The sequence below is a fragment of the Cyprinodon tularosa genome, unplaced genomic scaffold (assembly GCF_016077235.1).
Source record: "Cyprinodon tularosa strain WSP-4 unplaced genomic scaffold, ASM1607723v1 ctg458, whole genome shotgun sequence".
NCBI classification, from domain to species: Eukaryota; Metazoa; Chordata; class Actinopteri; order Cyprinodontiformes; family Cyprinodontidae; genus Cyprinodon; species Cyprinodon tularosa.
In genome coordinates, this window is record NW_024039183.1 from 29207 (window position 1) to 51856 (window position 22650).

The 22650-nt window shown below is 38.6% G+C and overlaps 1 long non-coding RNA gene across 1 annotated transcript; it reads left to right on the forward strand.

Moving 5' to 3' along the window:
* Window positions 1–89: 89 nt before the first annotated feature.
* On the forward strand, window positions 90–20904 carry LOC119793634. Its single transcript, XR_005282116.1, has 3 exons — window positions 90–101; window positions 2249–2251; window positions 20638–20904. It is a non-coding gene; the product is annotated as an uncharacterized LOC119793634 (long non-coding RNA).
* Window positions 20905–22650: the final 1746 nt, after the last annotated feature.

A 22650-nucleotide genomic window follows, 5' to 3' on the forward strand; every position in this document is an offset into this window, starting at 1 on the left:
TGCTGACATTCAAATAATGGAGGTCTATGGTGGCTGAGGCAGAAAGGTCCATAAAAGTCCACAAAAAACGTGTCAATATTCCTCCATACTGCTCTTCCGATGTATTCCAAGTGTCCTGAGTGGGTAGCATCCAGAACTTACTCGAAACGAAGTCATTTAGAATGTTTTTAGAGCATAAACAGTAGTGTATAGGATTTCCTGAAAGCGCGCACATGCGCGCTCCCGACGCTACGGAAGCCGGCAGACTAAACCAGCGCATTCAGCTCGGCAAAGAACTCATGCTCTTCCTCAACACTGAAGTCCTCAGACATTTTTCTTTTGTTGTTTCTTTCTTTGCACAGGTAAACAGCACATTTCTTCTTCTACGCTTGCATTATTGGCAGAGCAGACGCTGAATGCGCACTTTCATCTGGCTTGGTCTGCCGGCTTCCGTAGCGTCATGAACGCGCCGGCGCGCGCTTTTAGGAAATCCTATACACTACTGTTTATGCTCTAAAAACATTCTAAATGACTTCATTTCGAGTAAATTCTGGATGCTACCCACTCAGGACACTTGGAATACATTGGACGAGCAGTATGGAGGAATATTGACACGTTTTTTGTGGACTTTTATGGACCTTTCTGTCTCGGTCACCATAGACCTCCATTATTTGAATGTCAGCAGACAGCAAGAAGCCTCCCAGATCTCCAGATGCATTTGAGATATCAAAAAAGTACTCCAGAGTGTTGTTCAGCATGGGGGTGAGTAGAAAATGAAGGCTAATCATGTTTTGGGTGTACTATTCCTTTAAGTAGGCAAGGAAAGAGTAATGCCTATCCCGCATGCTATTAGACATAGATACGTTCATGACACAGTGTACAGAGGAGGTGGGTCAGGAAGTGTTCAGTGCAGCAGTGCAGGTATTCCGTTTGCAGGGAGATAACCCTCCAGTCTGGGTAGCTACCGTCCCAACAGACACACCAGACTTAGTAAGAGATCCGAGTGCACAGCCCCAGACTAAATCTCTGACACCAGAACAGATTCGAGACAGTCAGGAAAAAAACCCTGTCACAGACCAGGTCCTGCTTTACAAGAGGAACAATCAACACCCGCCCAGGAGAGTTCTTAAAGCAGAACCAGCGTAAGTATTAATGAGACAGTGGGCTAAGTTGTATGTAAATGAGGATGAAAGTCTCTTTAGGAGAGCTGGAGATAAACATCAGCTTCTTCTCTCAAAAGAACATCATCAAGTAGTATTTCATGAGCTTCACAGAGAAATGCGACATCTTAGGGTTTATATATCTTTAAACCTGATCCAAGATCGGTTCTACTGGGCCCGGATGTACTCCGAAATAGAATACTTTTTCACCCAAGAGTGTGAATATCTCATGGCAAAGCAACGTCAATAAGCGACCAGGGCCCCCTTGACAACCATTGTCACAACACGGCCAGGGGAAATGATAGGCATTGACTTTCTGCACTTAGAGACATGCAAACGGGTTCAAGTACATTCCTATTTTGATAGATCATTTCACTGGTTTTGTCCAAGCCTATGCCATGAAAAATAAGTCTGCCAGAACTGTGGTTGACAAACTATTCAATGATTTTGCCTTGCGTGTTGGATTTCCAGAGAGTATTGATCACGACATGGGGAGAGAGTTTAACAACCAATTAATGGATCAACTACTGAGGAACTGTGTTGTGTGTGGGTCCCATACAACATGTTACTATCCTCAAGGTAATGGGAAATGTGAGAGATTCAACAAGACAGTGGGGTCACAGTTGGGTCACTGGGTTTTGCCCCTACTACCTACTGTATGGAAAGTCCCCGTTTGCCAGTAGACCTGCTTTTCAATTTACAGCCAAGAGAAGCAAAAGAGACATATGCTGAGTATGTACAGAACTGGCGAAAACGGATGCAACAAGCCTACGAGATCTGATCTAAAACAGCAGCCTGGGAAGCTCTACGAGGCAAGAATGGTCAAAAGAGCATATGGCTCTGGAAAACTGTGGGCCTACTGGGAACCTAAAGTGCATGTGGTGGTGAGGAGAAGGAGCACTGACAGCCCATTGTATGAAGTGGCACCAGAGGGAGGAGGTAAGAGGCAGGTGTTGCATAGAAACCTTCTACTCCCATGTGACAGTCTGCCTTAGGAAAAACCAGAACCAGGCCCTGCTAAATTAGAAGAGAGGATACCAACAGGGACAAAAAGAAGAAAACAGCAAACCCCCGAACCAGAGGACGACTGGGACAGTGATGAAAGTAAGCTGGTGTGTCCTTTCCCAAATCACCAACCATGTGGCGACCATGGAAATCTCTTGATACTGAGGTAATGAGTTGAACTCAAACAACCATGAATCTAGTTGCAAGAAAATGGACTCAAAATGTAAAAGGACAATGGTGAAAATTGATGGAGTGAAGAGACACTTCCAGGAGAATGTATTGAAGTAGTACTGTACAGATAGAGACTGGTAACAGACTAAAATAACTGAGGCCGATATGAGTTCTGTTACATGAGATTGTTAATCCAAATAGGGTCCGAAGCAGGGGCGGATCCAGATCATTTTCATGTGGGGGGCACAGGGGGGACAACGATGAAATCAGGGGGGCCACCTAAAAGTGCCAACAGAAATATCTCCCCACAGTTAGAAAACTAAGTGTAAACAATTACATTTCATATTTAAAGTGTTTTTATGTTTTCATTGGCTACATTAACGTTTTCATATTAATGGCCTTTTTATTTTGCAATTTCAACATTAAAATTTTAAAGTCCCCATGTTTTCATCAACATTCAGCTAGTATGTGCTATTAGAAAACTCAGTAAATATGAGCCAGGCCAGATTAAGCAGATGCAATTTATTGTGCATGAACAGCCCTCATCACTATTATTTTTCACTTCTTGCAATATTCTTCACTTTTTTACATAAGGATAAAAAAAGGATAACCAATACTCAGTCTTAAGTATATTAAGATAAATTGATACATTGTCGCAGTAGAAAGTACTCATCAGTACAACTGTATTTTCCGATTTCTGTGTCGACCACTGAACAACCTAATAAACTCATCCATATCAAAGGCCTTGGCTCTCGGTGACTCCACACTTAGCACCCCAAGGTCACTTAGTCTTTCATTGTTCATGGTGGTGCGTAAGTGACTTTTAATCAGTTTCAATGCAGAAAAGCTGCGTTGACTACTCTCAGTAGTCATCAAACCTTCTCCCCATGTTGCTATACTTGGGCTTCCGGATGACTACAAACAGTTTACTTCCAACCAGTTGGATATTTTAGCATTTACTTCCTTACTGGCAAGATAGCGTCTTCTTTTTCATTGGAAGTTAACAGTTCCCCCTTCTAGCGGCCAGTGGCTTAAAGACACCATGTCTTTTCTAAAATTGGAAAAGATAAGATACTCATTGAAAGGCAACCCTGCTAAATTCTATATCTTATGGGGCCCTTTCATGAGATTCTTTCATTCTCTTCAGTCCTCTTTCCTAGATTAGATTAGGTGATGCACCCTACCCTACTTTTTTATTAAGTTTTGTATACATTGTATTCTGTTCTGTTTTGTAAGGGAAAAAAAACAGACCCACAGGAGCTAAATTGTATGCCTTTTACTACTTTACTATCCATATATATGTATGTTTGATATGGCATACCTTATCGTTTACAGTTTAAATTATGTTTGTAATGTCTCTCTTCCTCCTAATAAAAATATTAATACAAAAAAAGAAAAGCTGCGTTATATAAATGTTTCTGTTGCAGCTGCTGCTGTCATCCGATTCGAAATAATCGTCATTATCATCCGTGTCTGTGGTCTCCTCCCTAGGTGCATCTAAAAATATTGATTGGCATAGATAACAAATTGTATTCAAATATAAATTACTTTTTTTACAATATGTTATAAAGTACATATGTTTAACAAAGCCAAACAATTAAAAACTGCACAGTACACAATGCCATCAATTTAATTTATTTAATAAAAGATAAAAGTAAATTTTTATTATATAGCTCAATATAAATCCCAATTTGCCCAGGAGAGCTTCACAATCTGTACAGCATACATCAGCATCGGTCCTTAGATCCTGGATTTAAGTGAGGGTCTGTGTTTTCACCTGGTCTGTGGGTGCTGGTCTGGCTCTGGGAAGTTTTGTTCAACATGGGATGGTCCCTGGCTGCTTTCAGGCTGACCCTAACCCTCACCTTGACCTTTACTGTTGCCCTCAAGGCTATCATCTTGACCTTTACTGTCCCTGTTCTGAGCCTGTTTCTTCTTAATGAAGAAATCTTTAATGTCTCCTTTTCTCCGTTTCATTGTTAACTCTACCTTTAAAAACATTTATTACAAAACACAGAATACACATAAAAAACATTATTTTATGGTTATTGTAAGTGGGTTAAAATTATACTTTCCTTGACTATTAAGGTTTAATTAGCATCAAGATAGCATAATCCACATGGATTTAATGTAACAAAGTCAATAATATTTTTTTATAAATAAAATATAAGCAACACTTAAGGACAAAGCTGTAGATAAGTTTCAAAAAATGTTTCATAATAAAAGCTTTATTCAGAAATTGTAGGTTTCCTACACACACTTTTACGCGAAATGCTACAGAGAGCTTTTAATTTGAAAGGATACAGGAAATGTTGAGTTCCTGCAGCTTAATGCAAAAACTTTAACAAACAGAACAAAGTTTACAGAAATATGACCAATTATACTATCGAACAGTGGGATGATACAAGTGTATTTCAAATAAAGTCCTGTAAACTTCTGTACTAGTTAAGAAAAATATGCGGAAATACGGTATAACATTTTAGCAAGCTAACGCTGGCGTTAGCGCTAGCGTTAACTTGCTGGAAAGCTATCATTAACATTAGCGCTGATTAACTCTATATCACAAAGCGGACTACTTGTAGCTTATCTAAATTCAGCACACACACAAACGAAGCCCTTAAACAAATGTAACACAGTAAAGAGCCTTCATTTGTAACAAAGTAATCATTGTCTTGTCATATTTATTACATGCAATTATCAAGAAATATAAATATGTTACCTCTCTTCCAGGACTGTACTTTTAACGGCACTTTTCAAAAACTTTTGTCCCGTTTGAAAGGCAGAATAATAGACATCCATGAAAGCCAATGACAATTTGGGTGGCACACGGGGTGGCCAATCAGATCACAAGGGGGGCGGGTGCCCCCCTTTGCCACCACGGTGGCTCCGCCTCTGGTCCGAAGTACAGTAGCTGATGTTTACTGGTATTAGGGCTAAATCGGCCAGATACTTTGATAAATGGGTACTAATTGGATGTCATGTCAAGGGCCACACAGAAAAAAAAGAAAAATTACATCATAAGTAATACCAAGTTATAAGTAAGAAACTTCAGTATTTGGCATGGTACATTTTGGGTATCAGAAGTGTCTATGAACATTTATTATTGTGGGGGGAGTGTGGCATACAGAGCCATCAGTGGGTTGAAATACTGTTTTGTTCTTCATTTAAAATAAAGAAACTGTTTCCAGCAGTTAGCCATTTATTCTTTTTAGCTCAGACATCTTACATGCAAACTTCCTGCCTGTCTGTCTTGCTCTGCAGCCTTAAGATGGTAATCACTCCTGGATAGCACCAGTACTGACCCCTTGTGGTCAGACGTGGAACACAAATATCACCACTTCCCCTTTCTCTGAAACATAAAAAAACTAAATGCATTACAAGTGTCAGTATTTACCATAGGCAACTTTTCATTAAACTACATGAACTAATCATGTTATCATTTGTGTACAGATTAAGTCTCTCAGGTTTCTTGATATGTCTTGTAGATCTTCTTAACAGCGTTTCACCTGGAAAAGATGTGTTGGTCAGATTATCAGTGTGTGTGTCAGTGTTGCAGTGTGCATCATGTGTAGAGATTGACTCCACTTCAACTTGGTTTGATTGAGCTTTTGGTCAGGAACTGTCTCTGATGTTGCTGGTGTTTTCTGGAGACTGCGCCGGTTTCGCCTGATGATCTGTCCTTCTGGCGTTTTCACGTTGTAGGACTGTGGAGCAACCTCTTGAAGAACAGTGGCTTTCGTCATCCATCCTTCAGGACTTTCAATTCTGACTGTGTCGTCCCTGCACAGTGGTGGAAGCGGCTTTGCTGTTCTGTCATAGGAAGTCTTTTGTTTCACTTTCTGATGTTTCAGCTTTTGTTCCAGCCTTGGGTATTTCTTTGGCTTTGCACAGGTTGGAAGTGTTCTTCGGAGCTTTCTCTTAATGAGCAGCTCAGCAGGTGACAGTCCGCATTCCAGAGGTGATGCTCTGTAGCTCAGTAGAGCCAGGTAAGGATCGGAGTCACTGTCTGCAGCCTTTTTTAATAGTTGCTTCAGGATGTGAACACCTTTTTCTGCTTTGCCATTAGACTGTGCATACAGTGGGCTAGATGTGACATGCTTGAAATCATAGATCTTTGCAAAGTCATGCCACTCTTTGCTCCTAAAGCATGGTCCATTGTCACTCATTAATGAATGTGGAATGCCATGTCCGGCAAAGATGGATTTGGCATGTGTAATGACACAGTTGGACGATATATTTGAAAGTAATGCCATCTCAGGGTAATTTGAGAAATAGTAAATTACTACTAAATAGTCTTTTCCTTTCAGGTGGAACAAGTCCATTCCTACTTTGTGCCATGGTGCTGTTGTCACATCAGCTACAGTCATTGGCTCTTTTGTTTGTTTGTTTCTGTATTTCTGGCATGTCTCACATCTGCTTATCATGTTGTCAATGTCTTTGTTAAGTCCAGACCAGAATACTGTGTCTCTTGCCCTTCTTTTGCATTTTTCAATTCCTAAATGTCCTTCATGTATTCTCTGCAGTAACTCTTGTCTAAGTGTACGTGGGATGACTATTCTGTTTTGTTTTAACAACAGACCATTAACTACACACAGCTCACCTCTGACATGGTAGAACTGTGGACAAGATCCTGCCGCCCATCCATTCCACATGTTCTCCATCACGCACTGTAGCTCTGGGTCTCTCGCCGTCTCGTCAATGATCTGCCGGGTCTTGGCGTTGGACACAGGAAGTGTTGCAGACACCATGTTGACATGCACCCGGACATCTTCTTCAGTCGTGCTTGCACAACTCTTGAAAGGAGCTCTTGACAGTGCATCAGCGAGAATCAGGTGTTTGCCTTGTGTGTAGATGAGTTCAAAGTCATACCACTGCATCCTCATCATCATGCGCTGTATCCGTGGTGACATTTCATTCAGGTTCTTTTTTATTATTACGAGTGGATGATGATCAGTCTCAGCCGTGAAGGTGGGTAGGCTGTATACGTAGCTGTGAAACTTTTCTAGGCCAAACACTAATCCGAGACACTCTTTTTAAATTTGGGCATATCTGCACTCAGTCTCTGTCATAGACCTAGATGCATATGCCACAGGTCTCCAGTGCTCACCTTCAGCTTGTAGTAGTACTGCACCGATTCCATTTTTCGAAGCATCTGTAGACACCTTGATTCTTTTGGTTGGGTCAAAGAATGTCAGCACAGGTGTGGCAGTAAGTGCCTCTTTGAGCTTTTGCCACTTGCGCTCATGTTTCACTGTCCAGTCGAAGTTGCTTTCTTTGTGGAGAAGCTCACGCAGGTTAGTTGTTTTTGCTGAGAGATTGGGTATGAAATTCCCGATGAAACTTATCTTTCCCATGATGCGTAGGACACCTGGCTTGTCTATGGGCTTTGTCATGTTCAGTATGGCGTTGAGCTTTTCTTCATCTGGCTGTATGCCCTGAGCTGAGAGCTTGTCTCCGAGGAACACGATCTCTTTAGCAGAAAAATGGCAATTGTTTTTGTTGAGCTTTATCCATTCTTCTGTATTCGCTCTAGAACATTGGTCAGTCTCTGATCGTGCTGCTGGATTGTGGACCCCCATACAATGATGTCATCTACATAGGCTCTTACTCCATCCAGGCCTTCGATGATGTGCTCGATTGCCCTATGAAAGATTTCAGAGGCAGATATTATTCCAAAGGGGAGCCTCTGAAAACACTATTGTCCAAAGGGTGTATTAAACGTACACATCTTGGTACTGCTCTCATCCAACCTCAGTTGCCAGAAACCTTGTGACACATCAAGTTTGGAGAAGTATTTGGTGACTGCCATTTCACTGGTGATCTCCTCTTGCTTGGGTATTTGGTAGTGTTCACGCTTGATGTTTTCATTGAGGTCTTTTGGATCCATGCATACCCTCAGCTCTCGATTTTTTTTTTTACGCAGACCATTGAGTTAACCCACTCTGTTGGTTCTTCGATTTTTTTTATCACACCAAGGGCCGTAATCCGCTCCAGCTCTCTCTTCAAGCTGTCTCTGAGTGCCAGTGGAACTCTTCTTGCGGCATGAACAATTGGCTGTGCGTTGTCTTTCAACTGAATTCTGTATGTGAATGGCAGCATACAATAACCTTTGAACACGTCGGAGAAATTCTGCACGATCGCATCAGCAGAGTCAGGTGAGTCAATTATGCTGGTATTGATTCAATACACTCTTTTCACGAGCTCCAGGCTTTCACAAGCTTTGTCTCCTAGCAGTGAATCGAGTCCCTCAGAAACAACTGAGAATAGCAGGTGATGCACTTTATCCTTGACTGTTACTTTCAGCTTACATGTGCCTAAACACTCAATGTTCTGTCCATTGTAGTCTTTCAGTGCGAGTGTTTTCTTTTGTATTTTTGGTTTTTCTCTCATTGCCTTCACCTCTGACTTGCTGATCAAGTTTGCTTTTGCACCTGTATCTAGCTTCAGTGTAATTATAGTCCCATTAATTTGCAGTGGTGCTCTCCATTTGTCTGATTTAACAGCATTTATCTGTGCTTTTGGTTCATCTTCACAGTTCACCATGGAAATAAAGAATGTGTCTAATTCCGTATCTTCCACGACATTCACCGATTTTCCTCTCTGTTTCCCTTTTCGTTTTGAAAAACACTGTTTGGCAAAGTGTTTTTTGCCCTGGCAGTTGCTGCATTGTTTGCCGAAAGCAGGGCATTCTCTGGGCTTATGCTGTGTGCCGCACCGTTTGCACTGAAACTGTCCCATTTTCTGTCCACTATAGTTTCCTTGACGTGCATTGCGGTGCTTAAATATGGCGCCGACGTCTGCCGATCCACTCATGTTTGCATTGCTAGGTGCTGCTTCACTGAACGTCTGTACATGCTTCTTGCTAAGCTCGCTAACTTGACCAATCTTCACAGCTTCGCATAGCGTTAGCTCAGTCACCCTTAGCAGTCTTTCCCTAACCTTCGTATCCTCAATTCCAGACACAATCTGATCCCTTATCATTGAGTCCGTGAGAGTGCCGAAATTACATGACTGTGCTTTTATTTTCAGGTCCGTAACGAAGTTATCAAAAGTTTCTCCCGGCTGCTGTAGCCTCGAATGGAAAACATAATTCTCATATGTCTCGTTTTTCTTAGGAGAGCAATGAGCTTCAAACTTGGCTATCACAGTGTCATACTTTGATCGGTCTTCTTCCTCCTCATATACAAAAGTATTGTACACCTCGATGGCTTGTGGCCCAGCTACAGTTAGCAGTAAAGCTACCTTTCTCGAGTCCGGTTTGTTGTCCAGCCCCATTGCCTCGATGTACAGCCGAAACTGCTGCTGAAACGTAAGCCAATTGTTGTCGACATTCCCGGTCAGCATCAGGTATCCCGGTGGTTTCACAAACTCCATTGTCGAATTTCTTGGCGAAGGCGACTGTTTTCTCCCAAACCGAAACTCTCTCACTCAGCGTCTTTCACTCCTGGTACCATGTTTTGTTCTTCATTTAAAATAAAGAAACTGTTTCCAGCAGTTAGCCATTTATTGTTTTTAGCTCAGACATCTTACATGCAGACTTCCTGCCTGTCTGTCTTGCTCTGCAGCCTTAAGATGGTAATCACTCCTGGATAGCACCAGTACTGACCCCTTGTGGTCAGACGTGGAACACAAATATCACCACCTATGAACATTAGTTAGTATTTTATCTGTGTGGTTTTATGGTTATTTTACTGTTTTGTTTTTACTACGTATGTTATTTTACTGTAATGTCTCATTTTAACTATGTATACTGTTTTTATTATACGGTTTTGTTTTAACTATGAATTTTGTAGCACTTTGAGATTTTTTTAAATGTAAAGTGCAATACAAATAAAATGTATTATTATTATTATTATTATTACCACAAAATATCTACCCAATAATCAAACACATGTTAAATATAATATAAATGTAACGCTGTTTATGTTCAGAGTGTGGTGAAATTATTTTCTAATAAGTACAGGTTGTTTTGTAATTTGAAATTAGTTATTGAACAGTAGTCACTGTCGAACCCTGACCAGCAGAGGGCACGTTCGCCACACCGTGTGTTCTCTGCCATTCAGAGAATGAGGACACATATAAACTGTAAAGCTGATTTAGGTGTGTGGCTAACTCTGATTCTAATATACACATCTTTGGCTCTTTGCAGGTAAAAATGGAGGGTGGGAACTGTGTAGTTGATTTGCGAATATGTCTGAGGTAAGTTAATGATCTCAGCTGATTTGTGGCATTGTTGTGAATATTGTTTAGCCAACTGAAAGTAGTTAGCTTATAGTTAGCATGGGTCGCTAGCTACCGTGAGTGAGCCCGGGGCTGGAGGGGAAACAATGAGCCTCTGTTTGGGAGTAGTTTGTCAAGCTGAGTAAATAATCTAAATTAGGGCATGATTGATCTGATTAACGGATATTTGAGTCACTTTGAAATGTTTGTTAAATATAATTGGTTGCCTGTATTTTAGAAAATGTGCTATAGAAGGTTAATGAAACTGTTCCGCAATAGTAGCTAAGAATATGATTTATTATTTGTATTTTCGTGCAGAAGTTTAAGATTTTCCTGTGTCTAGAATATATGCAAACTTTACGGTTTATCGTGAATATGTTGGTGAAAAAGTTAAAAATGACACTGTGTGTTCTCGGCCATTCAGAGAATGAGGACACCTATTCCCTGCATTTGTCACACCTATAGGCTTTTATTCATGTATGGTAATTCCCTTTGGTCTGAGAAATGCACCGGTGACATTTCAGAGACTAATGACCAGAGTGGTTGGTAACATGGCTGGTTGTGCAGTTTACTTGGACGATGTGGTGGTATACTTGGACACGTGGCAAGAGTATGACATACTGATTCCTTTAGCAGATCATCTATTTACCAACTAAAAATTAGGGTAAATATACCTATCTTAGGAATTCTTTACCAATTTTAAGATCGTTTTTTTGCGTCGTATAAGTATGCCTAAGTTTCTCAATCACCCTAAGATACACAGATAACACATTTGACTTGTTTTACATTTTGTCAATTTACAAACACAAACCTTGATATTTTTCATTCAGATCTTACATGATGGATGGGCATTTATATTCAGTCCCCAAATCTGCCCTTTTAGAGCCATGCAGCAACATGGTATGTCTCTAACAGCTTTGTGTATTTAGGCAGTGAAAATTTGACTATTCCTCTAAACAAATAGCTTAAGTTCAGACAGAAAAGAGAGCATATTCAAACATATGTTTTCAGGTTATTGCCATAGATTGTAGCTCATTTTTATATATGTTGTGTTGTTATTCATTAATCTTTGTCTTCAGTCTTTTACTCTCACAGTTTACCTTGTATATAACTCCATATAATACTGATGATATCACTATAATTCTCTTTAGGGACGGGTTGACCTAGGTAATGTGGAATGCTAGTTTTCATCTGCCCATAACCTTTTGCATGTATGCCAATATTTTAAGTTTTAATGTTATTTCTCTTTCAGATATTTGCAACAACTACTACACGACTTATGGAAAGGGCAAAAGTTGCTTCCTCAGGGTGGGTTTCCTAGAGAAGTTTACCTCTTGTCACAAAGGCCAGATTTGCAATTAACATCTACATAATTGAGTCCATTCATTTTTTTTTATCCATTATGTTTTTCTCAACTACGTTTTGACGTTTTCCTTGCTTGTATGAATACTTGGCTTGATGTTGAAATTTGGTGAACATTGTATTTCAATGAATTCAGGAGACATAGTCAAACTGACATGAGGTTGCATCTTAAATGCTTTATAACGTTTACTGCTTCCAGTCTATTTAAGCTGTCAGGAAGGGAAGAGGACACCGGAAAAGAAAAATCCTTAAAACCTGTAACTAGGCATAACTTCACAAATATATTTGAAAATTTATTTCAGAGAAAACCATTCCCTTAGTAAGTTATTGTTTAACTGAATCTCAGATTTAAGATCAAATCACAGGAAATCTAGACCACCATTGAGATTAAGGAGACCCTGCATCTCTGGACCTGCAGAATCAGAGATAAAAAAAAAACCCCAAAAACTATTGTAAATATGCTTGCCAAATTTCTTCCTTTTTTTCTTGAACCGGTCAGTTCTGTGCTGTGCATGCATTCCATCTAATCTTATCTTGGATCTTCTAAGTGATTCAGCTCTTTACACTAAAAGACGCTAATTACGTCTTACTCCTGGGCTTCATCACAGTGAAGCTTTATGCTTTTCACCTTCAACTCTTAACCAGAATCTAATGACTCAGTTTTTTTTTACTTCTTAAACATTAACAAAATTAAATAACATATGAACTAATTCTCAAAAACTTATTGCTGGGGCAGATGGGTCAAGGTGTTTAATATACTCTATCCACTGAACTGTATTTTAAAGATTAAAGACAATGTTCACACATTGCCTCCATTGATGTAATCTGATTTAGCTGCTTTCTTACCTGCTTTCCTTCATTAGATTTCAATTCCATCTGCAGAAAACAAGATGAACTTCTGTAACTAACACAAATTAAGGAAACACCTTCTTCAGTTAGTCATTTCTCCAGATTTTAAAGGTTCTTTAAACCCTGAGACTGGCACAGGCCAACAGCGATTAGCCCTTCTCAAAGTGGTTAAACCTTTAAAAAGCATAACTGAAAAGTTTGTATACAGGGCTTAGTCCTGCTTAGTCATTAGGAATATTAAACATATAAAGTACTTCTGGTCCTGGATAGGTCAGGTTTGTTCAAAAAAGAGAAAGCAGTAAAGCGCACAATTCATATACCCTTTCCTCTAAGGTCAACAAGTAAGCATGAAATGATCTCCGCAGTGTTGACTCTCTCTCCTTATTCAAAACCCATCTGTTCCAGCTCAATTATTTGTAAATACATTGTTCTTATCCCTCCCCATAATTGTTTTTATATTTCTGTATTTGTATTTTTGTATTTTCATTTTTATTTTCTGTAAAGTGACCTTGAGTGTCTAGAAAGGCGCTGTTAAATAAAATGTATGATTAATATTATTATAAATGTATTTTATTTAGCTGAAGGAAAAAGCTATGATTGCCGGAAAAATCCCATATATGTACAGTAAGAACATGCTAAACTGGAAAAAAGATTGTGTGTTTATGTTGTGAAGCAAAATGCCTTAACACAAAAACAAATATGCAGCTCCAAAGAAAATGAAAACAGAACAAAATGGGAAGATGAATGCCTTTAAGATGAAACGGTTTAATATTTATAGAACAAAATGCAAGCTAAACAAGGACTTAAAGTGGACTTAACCATAATCCACCTAGCTATAGTTTTTATAGCTTTAATAGTTAAAATTTAAGGATTCAACACTCAAGGTAGTCCTTTAAAAAATACATTCAGACCTACATTTAGCTATTGTTGACACAAATCAGTAAATCTCTAAGCTGTCTATTATCAGGTTTTGCTGTAACGAAAACAAGCTTTGGCCTGACATGATTTCACTCATGTTGACATTTTTTAGTTCACTATGTAAGACCTTATCAGTGCAAGTTCAACCTCATCCATATTAGAATCAACAGGAAAAAAAACGTATGCTGTTTTCTGGCTTTGAAAACCTCACTGTGGGAAAAAAAAAAAAAAACTGTTGTTTTCCTTTGCTGTTTCTGCCAGCTGGAAATTTCCATTCTTCTGCAACACTTGTCTTTGCTGTGAAAGGAAGATGTTTTGTTAGAAGTTATGAGGGTTTGCTTGCACTTCATTAAATTATCATGATGTATTCTGTTAAAGAAAAATGATTATTTTTTAGACTTTAATACAGTTAATCTTATGGCATGTGTAAACACTCTCACTTTAACATATTTCTTAATTTTGAACAAGGCTGTGTTAATGATTTAAAACTACTAATGGATAAGTATTTAGACCACCAGCCCATAGAATGAGTATCTCCTGGGGGGTGAATAACAGTTAAGCCTGCAGGAGAGATTTCTGCTTGGTTTACAGAAGGTCAAAAGTGAGGCCCCCCGCATTCCACAAGCTGTCTGTGAGAGCTTATCTTGTGTTTTATGACTTTAGGAATGCTAGATGCCAGGACAAGCTTTCCGCCTTTTCTTGTTAAAACAAAGAAGCAAATGACCCCAGATGTTTGCAGTAAATTAGGTGAAGCTCAGTGTCAGAGATGGCTCTGGTTGGAGGACCGAGGGCCAGCCCTTTTTGAATGGATTAGATACAAGAGGATAAAGCTTTCTAAATAGAAGTTACAGATCAGATTTTGCTCTTGCAAACTCTCCAAAGATGTCTTGTACGTCTTTGCTTTATTTCCTTCTCTCCATTCATGTCAGGTAATGGAATGTATGTCTCTGTTGTTCTGCAGTTTCTGGTGTAGGTTTGTGCATTGTCTTATTTCTAAGTGTATGCATTGTCTTATATTGGATTAAACTCTGTAATTCTGTGATGTCAACACGCCTTGCTGATTTTCATAGTGACCACACGCAGCTCGCCGAGTGGACCTGGGGAAGGGAAGAAAATGAAAAGCCAACCTTTTTCCAAAGTTAACTATGTTAGAATATTTTCTTCCTTTACAATTGGGGGCTCGTGCCGGTTCTGGAGTCTCGGCGGACGGCTGTTTGGTCCTGATTGATCCGTTTCGGCCCGACGCTTCGGTGTGGTAAGACAGTATCTGATTATTTTTCAGTTGTCTGAAGCGCCGTGTGTCGTCGGACCGGGGCTGATTTGCTGTGTGCGGCCTCACAGAATTCAGATGCTGCAGAGGTAGATAAAATCCCTTCTAAAAGAGTCGGTTGTTTAAGGATTTGAATAAATACACATTACAGGGAACTGTGGCTAGTTCAAACAGAGCCTTTACGTTAACTCTGACTTAAGCTGGGTTTTTTAAAAGAAGGTTTTATTGATTGATTAATTAATTAATTGATTAATTAATAAAGATTAATTTATTATTTTTACCCTGAGGAGCAATGCCTGGGCCTCTAAAAAAAGTATTTTGGAAATTTGTGTATTGGTTAGTTTTGGCTTGTATCAGCCGGAGATTTCGACTCATCTCCAGTGGACTTATAATTATTTGGGTTAATTGGATCGAGTTGTATCACTCATGGAAAAGGACTAATAGCGGGTTAATTGGACCGAGTTGTATCACTCGTGGAAAATAAAGGACTAAAATAAATTATTTGATTTAATACGGGTTCAATCGCTCTCCCCAGCTGAAAAAGAAAAAACCTTTTGTCACTGGGCGGATTGAGTGATCGAATAAACTAAATTGAGGCTTATTTTCGCCTCGAGCTTGACCCAGCTCTGAAGTGTAGGACTGAGAAGTTGAAATGAGAATAAAAGGGATTTGTAAAATTGAAATTGGACAATTAAAAGATGCGTCATACATTCTTTTAGCCGGCTCCTGACGTTTTCTTTTTTTTTCTTCTGTCTTTTCTTGACTGAACTACAACGTTGTCTGTGTTTCTGTGTTTTGTATGTTTCTTTGTGTTTGTGGCTGTGTGTCTGTCTTCCCCCGTTATACTGTAGCCTATGTCCCACCACGCGCTGCTGTCTATTCGTCTGTCTGTGTCTGAATTGTGCTGAGATTGTGCGGAAGTGATTTGTGTTTCAAGATTGTGTTCTGAAATATTGTTAAATATTTTTGCTGGATGTTGTATTTCTAACTTTCTGTTAAAATGTGCTTCTGTGGGACAGAGGTGTCTCCGTTTTGGATGCAAGTTTTGTTTCACAGCAGGGGGACTGATTGACCCCCCTTATTTGCATTTTGGGAGTGCTTCAGTTCTGTGCTATTTCCAGCTCACGCTTTCAGGGTTCTTGGATTTTGATGTGAATTGCTTTAGGACTGTGTTTTGTGTTGAAATGAAAAGTACAAAATAACAGATTTACAGATGTTTTTACTTTCTCAGCGGGTGAAATGTGTTGCATCAGTTCCAGGCTTGAGCACTGGAATGATCCAATTGTTTATTATAATACTGTAACATTGACAATCACTTAAATTTCTAGGTTTCCTGACACAGGAGGGAACACCCTCACTGATTGGAACAGGAGAACATATGGATGTTTTTCTGCTTAACAGTGTTTTCTACACTGTTAATGTGGGACATGTTGAAACACTAATGAATGACTTTGTTTCTTGTAGGACGATCTTCGTGTGCAGCCCATTTCGCATATTACATGACCACATGAACGGTTTTTGGGTTTTCCTACAGGGGGTCTAGGTAGCCATTTAATAACAGTGGGCTATCATGAAATACGGTTGTGTGTATAATTTGGAGTTTTTTAAAAGGTTCACTCAAAACTGAACAATATTAGAACTATTGGATAATAATGTCTTTTTATTATTTTTTTTCAACCATGGTGTTATAATATTTGTGTTTAAGACTTTTACAGGATGAATTTTGGTTTGAAATCTGGGGTAACATCCTGCATCTTTCTTACAATGTGTTGATGAGTCTGCTTGAGTGTGAATGAGAGTGAATGTGGAGGCAGATGGCCTTTGATGGGCTTTAGGATGCTCTATGTAAACATGACCTCAGTTTAGTGTGTAGCTGTGTGATATTTTTCTTATTTTAAACTATTTAGGTACACTGAAGGTTTTGTTTCATAAATATGTTTTTATTACTGCTTTAAGGGACAATTTTAAGGTAATGACGATTTCATATTTTGGTGTCACAATCTGGTTGAAGCTGAATCATCTGCTTGTGCAGTGAAATTAATATGAAACGAGAATTCAGCCTTGGCTTAAAGCAGATAGATGTAGTTATTAGGAAATTGTGTTATCCACTTTGACTAACAACACTAACAAACTAACCTAAATTCTAACTAAATAAACTTGGTTTATATTTCATATGGGTGACTGATTGGACATGTTGAAATTTTAGCATAATGGGGGTAAGTTCTTCCATTTTTGTTTTTCCACCTCTAAATTGTTTTTCTTTTGGAAATAAGAAAACACAGGGGGATGTTATAAAGATAAGACATTACAGATGGAACTTTGAAATTTACATAATCTCAGTCTAGTTTGAATACTAGATGGAAGATTTGGAGAAATGGTGGAACATCTTATGATATTTTGGTTTTTCAGCAAATTATTATATAAAAGTGACATAGATTCCAAATTGTTTTCAAAATGAGAATTTTATTATATCAACAGGGGGAGAAGCAGAAGTAGACCCTAATTCCTGGTAAATTTTTGGATATGGTTAATGGTAAATTAGTTAATCAATAATTTTGATTTTTTTCGATTCAACAATAGTGAATTATGGATTTCTTTAATGTAGAGTCATATGGCCTTCCTGCTTTACTACAATATGGTGTATGTGATATAGAAGCTTCTACTAAATTAGATTTGATCATCTCAAATTGAACGGTTTCAAATAACATCTATGCCATGTCTATTTACATTTAAATTGTTGATAGATTTCTGCATCACTGCTGACTTTGATTATATACAGTTGGGTGTAAATTGTTAATTTTGAGGAAAATTTTGGTTAAAACTGCTATGAAATTCAGATAAAATGTAAAGGATTTCTGAAATTTTGAAATAGGACTTTGTCTTGAAGCGTGGGACCATGATAAGGATGTTTGGTATTTAGTAGAACAATATGCAATTCATAATTATTTGACCAAGGGCAATTCCATCACAACTTTTATAAGTATCAGTACTTGGACATTCTAGAGTTTGTTCTAATTCTTTAATGAGTTTGTGAGGTTGTGATTTTAGAATTTGTAGTTGATATTTGGCACAAGCAGAGTGAATGTCATCGAGGTATTGACGTTTATTGACTTTGAACAGTAAGTGTCATTATTTTCTTAATTCTGGCACATCCGATCGTGGACTATTTTAACACATATCTATGCTTATTCTTTTTGCAGTTCAGGATTTGGGGCAGTTGGCCGTTTGTGCTATAACAACAACAAATCTAGAGCCACACGGGAGGATGCATCACAAGATAAATTTTATTTATAATAGTAAAAGTAACAAAATGTGGCAAATATAAGTTTTGCTTTTTAATTACTTTGTATTATTTTTTCTCTGGCAGTTCTCCTTCCTTCTGACTTGATGGCAATCTTGGGGGAAGGGTCTTTTGAGCTCAGAGATCATGGGAAGATGTATTTGAAGGGATCTTCTTGATTACCGCATCAGACCACTGTTGTTGCTGAACAAAGACATGATGATGCTGAATTAGGCCCATCTTCTGCTGGACTGTTGTATGAAAGCCGAACGCTGTTGAGCGATTACGAAGGTCAGTGAAAGCGAACTGTTCACCTGCTGTACATGATGATGCTGCACGTGATTGCAAAGTGCTGCTCATAGGACCTGGCAACAGATGTCTCCTTTGACTGTTGCTTTTCATGCCTGGCTGAAAACAAAAGGGACTCAAGCGTTATCTGGGGGAGTCTTCTATGGCTGGGAATCAGCAGTGAGTCGGGACCACAAAGATCATAGCCTTTTGTCCAAACCTGGACGGGGGTTTCAGTAGATGACTGGTCTGCTGGTTTCTATGTCCTGCTCTGTCGACCACGAAAGGCTGACCAAAGTTCATTAAAGCGGGACTGTATCCAGATGTTTCTGCACTGCTGGAATGACTGCTATTCTGGACACCTTCTGATTCAGCAGATAAAGAATTGGGGCATGGCAAGTTGCTCAGCGGTGGTCCTGTTGTGTGTTCTCATGTTTGATCCTGGATTCTCACCTCTGATCATGTGACCTGGGCGCCAGAGCCCACTCCTGGGGTTCCCTTCAGTCTGCAGGTTGGAGACGAAATGGGTGCCAACACAACTTGGTAGTGGTGAATAAGTTCTTTTCTTTAAATTTTTGTAGTGTGTGATGCCATTGTTCTCTTCTTATTTTAGATATAGCACTGAGGCGCCCTGTTTTCTTCACGTCCTGCAGCCCTGCAGTGTAATTCTAGGTGTTGAGGACAACCCCATCTCCTGGGGTCAGAGGTTTTACGATGCAGTTGGGGGTTGGTGTGCACCAACTGTTACGACACTGCATTCCTCCATGATTCACTCTGTTTGTCTCACAAAATGCTAAATGTGTCTTTTTCCCTTCCTGCCTGAAAAGAATGGGCAGGGACTAATTATTGCAATTACATATTTTTTTCTTAACTATAGCTGAATTGCATTGTGTGTTACGCTTCATCTACTAAGGAAGATGATCTAAATTTTATTTACATAGTACAGAGGCTATCATTCAGTAAAACTAAATTTAAAATTTAAATGGAATTTAAAATTAAGGTGTTAAAGTGGATTGATGGGTGTCTATTGAGCTTACTGAGCAAATGACACCAAGTTCTGTGTTGATTTCATAAATTTAATCAAACATTAAATTCTTTGATTGAGGTGTGCAGATTGTAACAGTAACTGGGACACCATGTTTGAATTGCATCCAACTGTGTTACATGAGGTTAAAGTTAGTGGTGATGGCGGATTTCATCTCAATGAGTTGTATAGGATTTTTATTGTATTCTATGACAGAACATTTGTTCTGTTATAGAAACAGGGGGACATGAATGGAATTGATCTGATGGGCAAATTTTAGTTTGGATCTCTCTTTACTTTTCGGAAAAAGAGGTTATTGAAGTTAAATCAAAATACATTAAATGTTTTACGGTGTATTAGCAGCATTAAAGATGAGCTAACTATTTGGATATGAAATAAGTAAAAGGTATAAATTGAATATACTAAACAAAATATTGTCTATCAAATAATTTACATAGAATAGTGTTCTTAAACTAAGGAAGGTGATTGTTGGATTGTTGTATCTCTATTCATATGTTTTAAAATAAGTTGTTTAACTAAGACATCCAGGAAGGTCTAAACTAAAGATTTACATCATTTAATAAATTTAGCTGTATCGAATCTCTCTCCAAAACTGAAAAGGCATTGATAATTGATAAACAATATAAAAAGGGTAATACATTATTCAATTAAATATGTTATAAATTGTTTTTCAAAAGAATAAATGGATCAAAGGTAAAAAGGTTGAAATTTTTGGGATTTAAAACTATGATTGGAATAAAGTAGGTCATTTTTGATATTTAGTGACAAGGTTAACTATACTCATGTAAAGCAGGCTGATCATTTTTAAAGTTTAAAAAAATAGAAAAGATGATGATTGAAATTAAATCTGTCTAAATTGGAGATTTACAAATTAACAGTTATGGAACTGCTTCTAAAATACAGTTAAGTTTTGGGTTTAACATGATAGGAAACTTTCATTTCTCATGTAGGCCCTATATAAAAAGAGGGTCAAAGGATGGTTAAAATACAGCTCCAAAGTAGCAGATTTATAATACAAAAGGAAGACAGTGAAGCTGTCATAAAGTGTAGGATCAATCATTAACCAATCAACAGGGTTCTCCCATATGAGCTCCAGACAGGACGGATGTTTCCAGGACCTGCTACCCGCATTCCAGGATGGAAAGGTAAGCTTGCACATTTATCTCATACAGATTTCTTCAATGAGTTACAGGTCCTGGCAGCGGAATTTACAAAATATCAGACAACAGAGGAACGTCCAGGCTCGGGATCAGTTCGGGAAATCGACTGGGTGCGCCTGATGGTCATCAAAAGAAAATGGTCTGAACCTCGCTTCGCCAGACCATACCGAGTCGTGGAGAGTACATCTCATGCTGTCCGTCTACAAGGGAAAAGGAGACATGTGGTTCCATTGGAGTCAGCTGAGGAGCCACAACGCACGCTGCAGGGCATACAGGAGAATCTACAGTCTCAACCTGCGGTCGAGGAGTGTCTGAGGGCCATCACAGCGCGGAGGAGGATCTGCATTTCCGGGCAGAAGTCTGCCAAAACCACTTCATTTTCCTGAATTACAAGGCTTAAAAGGCCCAGACAGGCACAATAATCCTGTTCCGGTGTCTTTCCATTGAGAAAAGGAGATTGCACCCTCTCCTTAAACTCACTGTTAAATTGGCATAATACTCCAATTTTCAGTGAGCAACGGACACTCAGGTGAAAACCTGAGGTTTACAACCGAGGAGGAACACGTGAAGGATCCAGCTACAAGATAATCATTAACTTATCTTCTTTTTATTGCGTGTTTTCGTTTTTTTGCGAACTCTTCAAGAACATTCGTTTCTTTTTGCGCGTATTTTTGGATCGTTTCCTGACGAAGAATTCATATTCATTTTTGAAAGACTATCGAAGGAGCATAGAGACGAACTCTAACTTCTTATTGTTGAATTGTGAAAAAAAAAAAAAAAAAAAAGGTCTTTTGTAATTTTTATGTGTTTATGATGTATTTTTTTATGTTGTTATTGTTTTGTATTGACAAATTGTAATTTTTGTGGCGAGTATTGTTTTTTAAGTCTGCTGAGCATTTTTTAGTAATTTCGAGATATCTTACTCTGGTTTTCCAATTTTATACTTGGGCTGATATTTTTATTGTGTGTTTTCTTCTATTGACATAACTGAGTTTTATGATTTTTCATGTTTGATAAGTGAAATGTATTTTTAGTTTAGTTTTTACTGGTTAAAATTTTGTGGTTCATCAGGTGAGTATTAAATTGTTGGACAGCGCAAGATACATTTGATAAGTTTAGATACTGGAGTTCAGATTCAGACACATGACCTGGCAGTGGAACTAGGAGGTGCTGTTTAAAAAAGGGGACTGTTATAAAAATTGGGCTAATGTTTTAGTTTTTTAGTATACTAAATAGTTTTTTGGTTCCTCTATTAGAAGGCTTAATCATTTTATTTGTGAGGTCTGTATGTCTCAGACCTCAAAACGGGGACTGTTAAAGAAAAATGATTATTTTTTAGACTTTAATACAGTTAATCTTATGGCATGTGTAAACACTCTCACTTGAACATATTTCTTAATTTTGAACAAGGCTGTGTTAATGATTTAAAACTACTAATGGATAAGTATTTAGACCACCAGCCCATAGAATGAGTATCTCCTGGGGGGTGAATAACAGTTAAGCCTGCAGGAGAGATTTCTGCTTGGTTTACAGAAGGTCAAAAGTGAGGCCCCCCGCATTCCACAAGCTGTCTGTGAGAGCTTATCTTGTGTTTTATGACTTTAGGAATGCTAGATGCCAGGACAAGCTTTCCGCCTTTTCTTGTTAAAACAAAGAAGCAAATGACCCCAGATGTTTGCAGTAAATTAGGTGAAGCTCAGTGTCAGAGATGGCTCTGGTTGGAGGACCGAGGGCCAGCCCTTTTTGAATGGATTAGATACAAGAGGATAAAGCTTTCTAAATAGAAGTTACAGATCAGATTTTGCTCTTGCAAACTCTCCAAAGATGTCTTGTACGTCTTTGCTTTATTTCCTTCTCTCCATTCATGTCAGGTAATGGAATGTATGTCTCTGTTGTTCTGCAGTTTCTGGTGTAGGTTTGTGCATTGTCTTATTTCTAAGTGT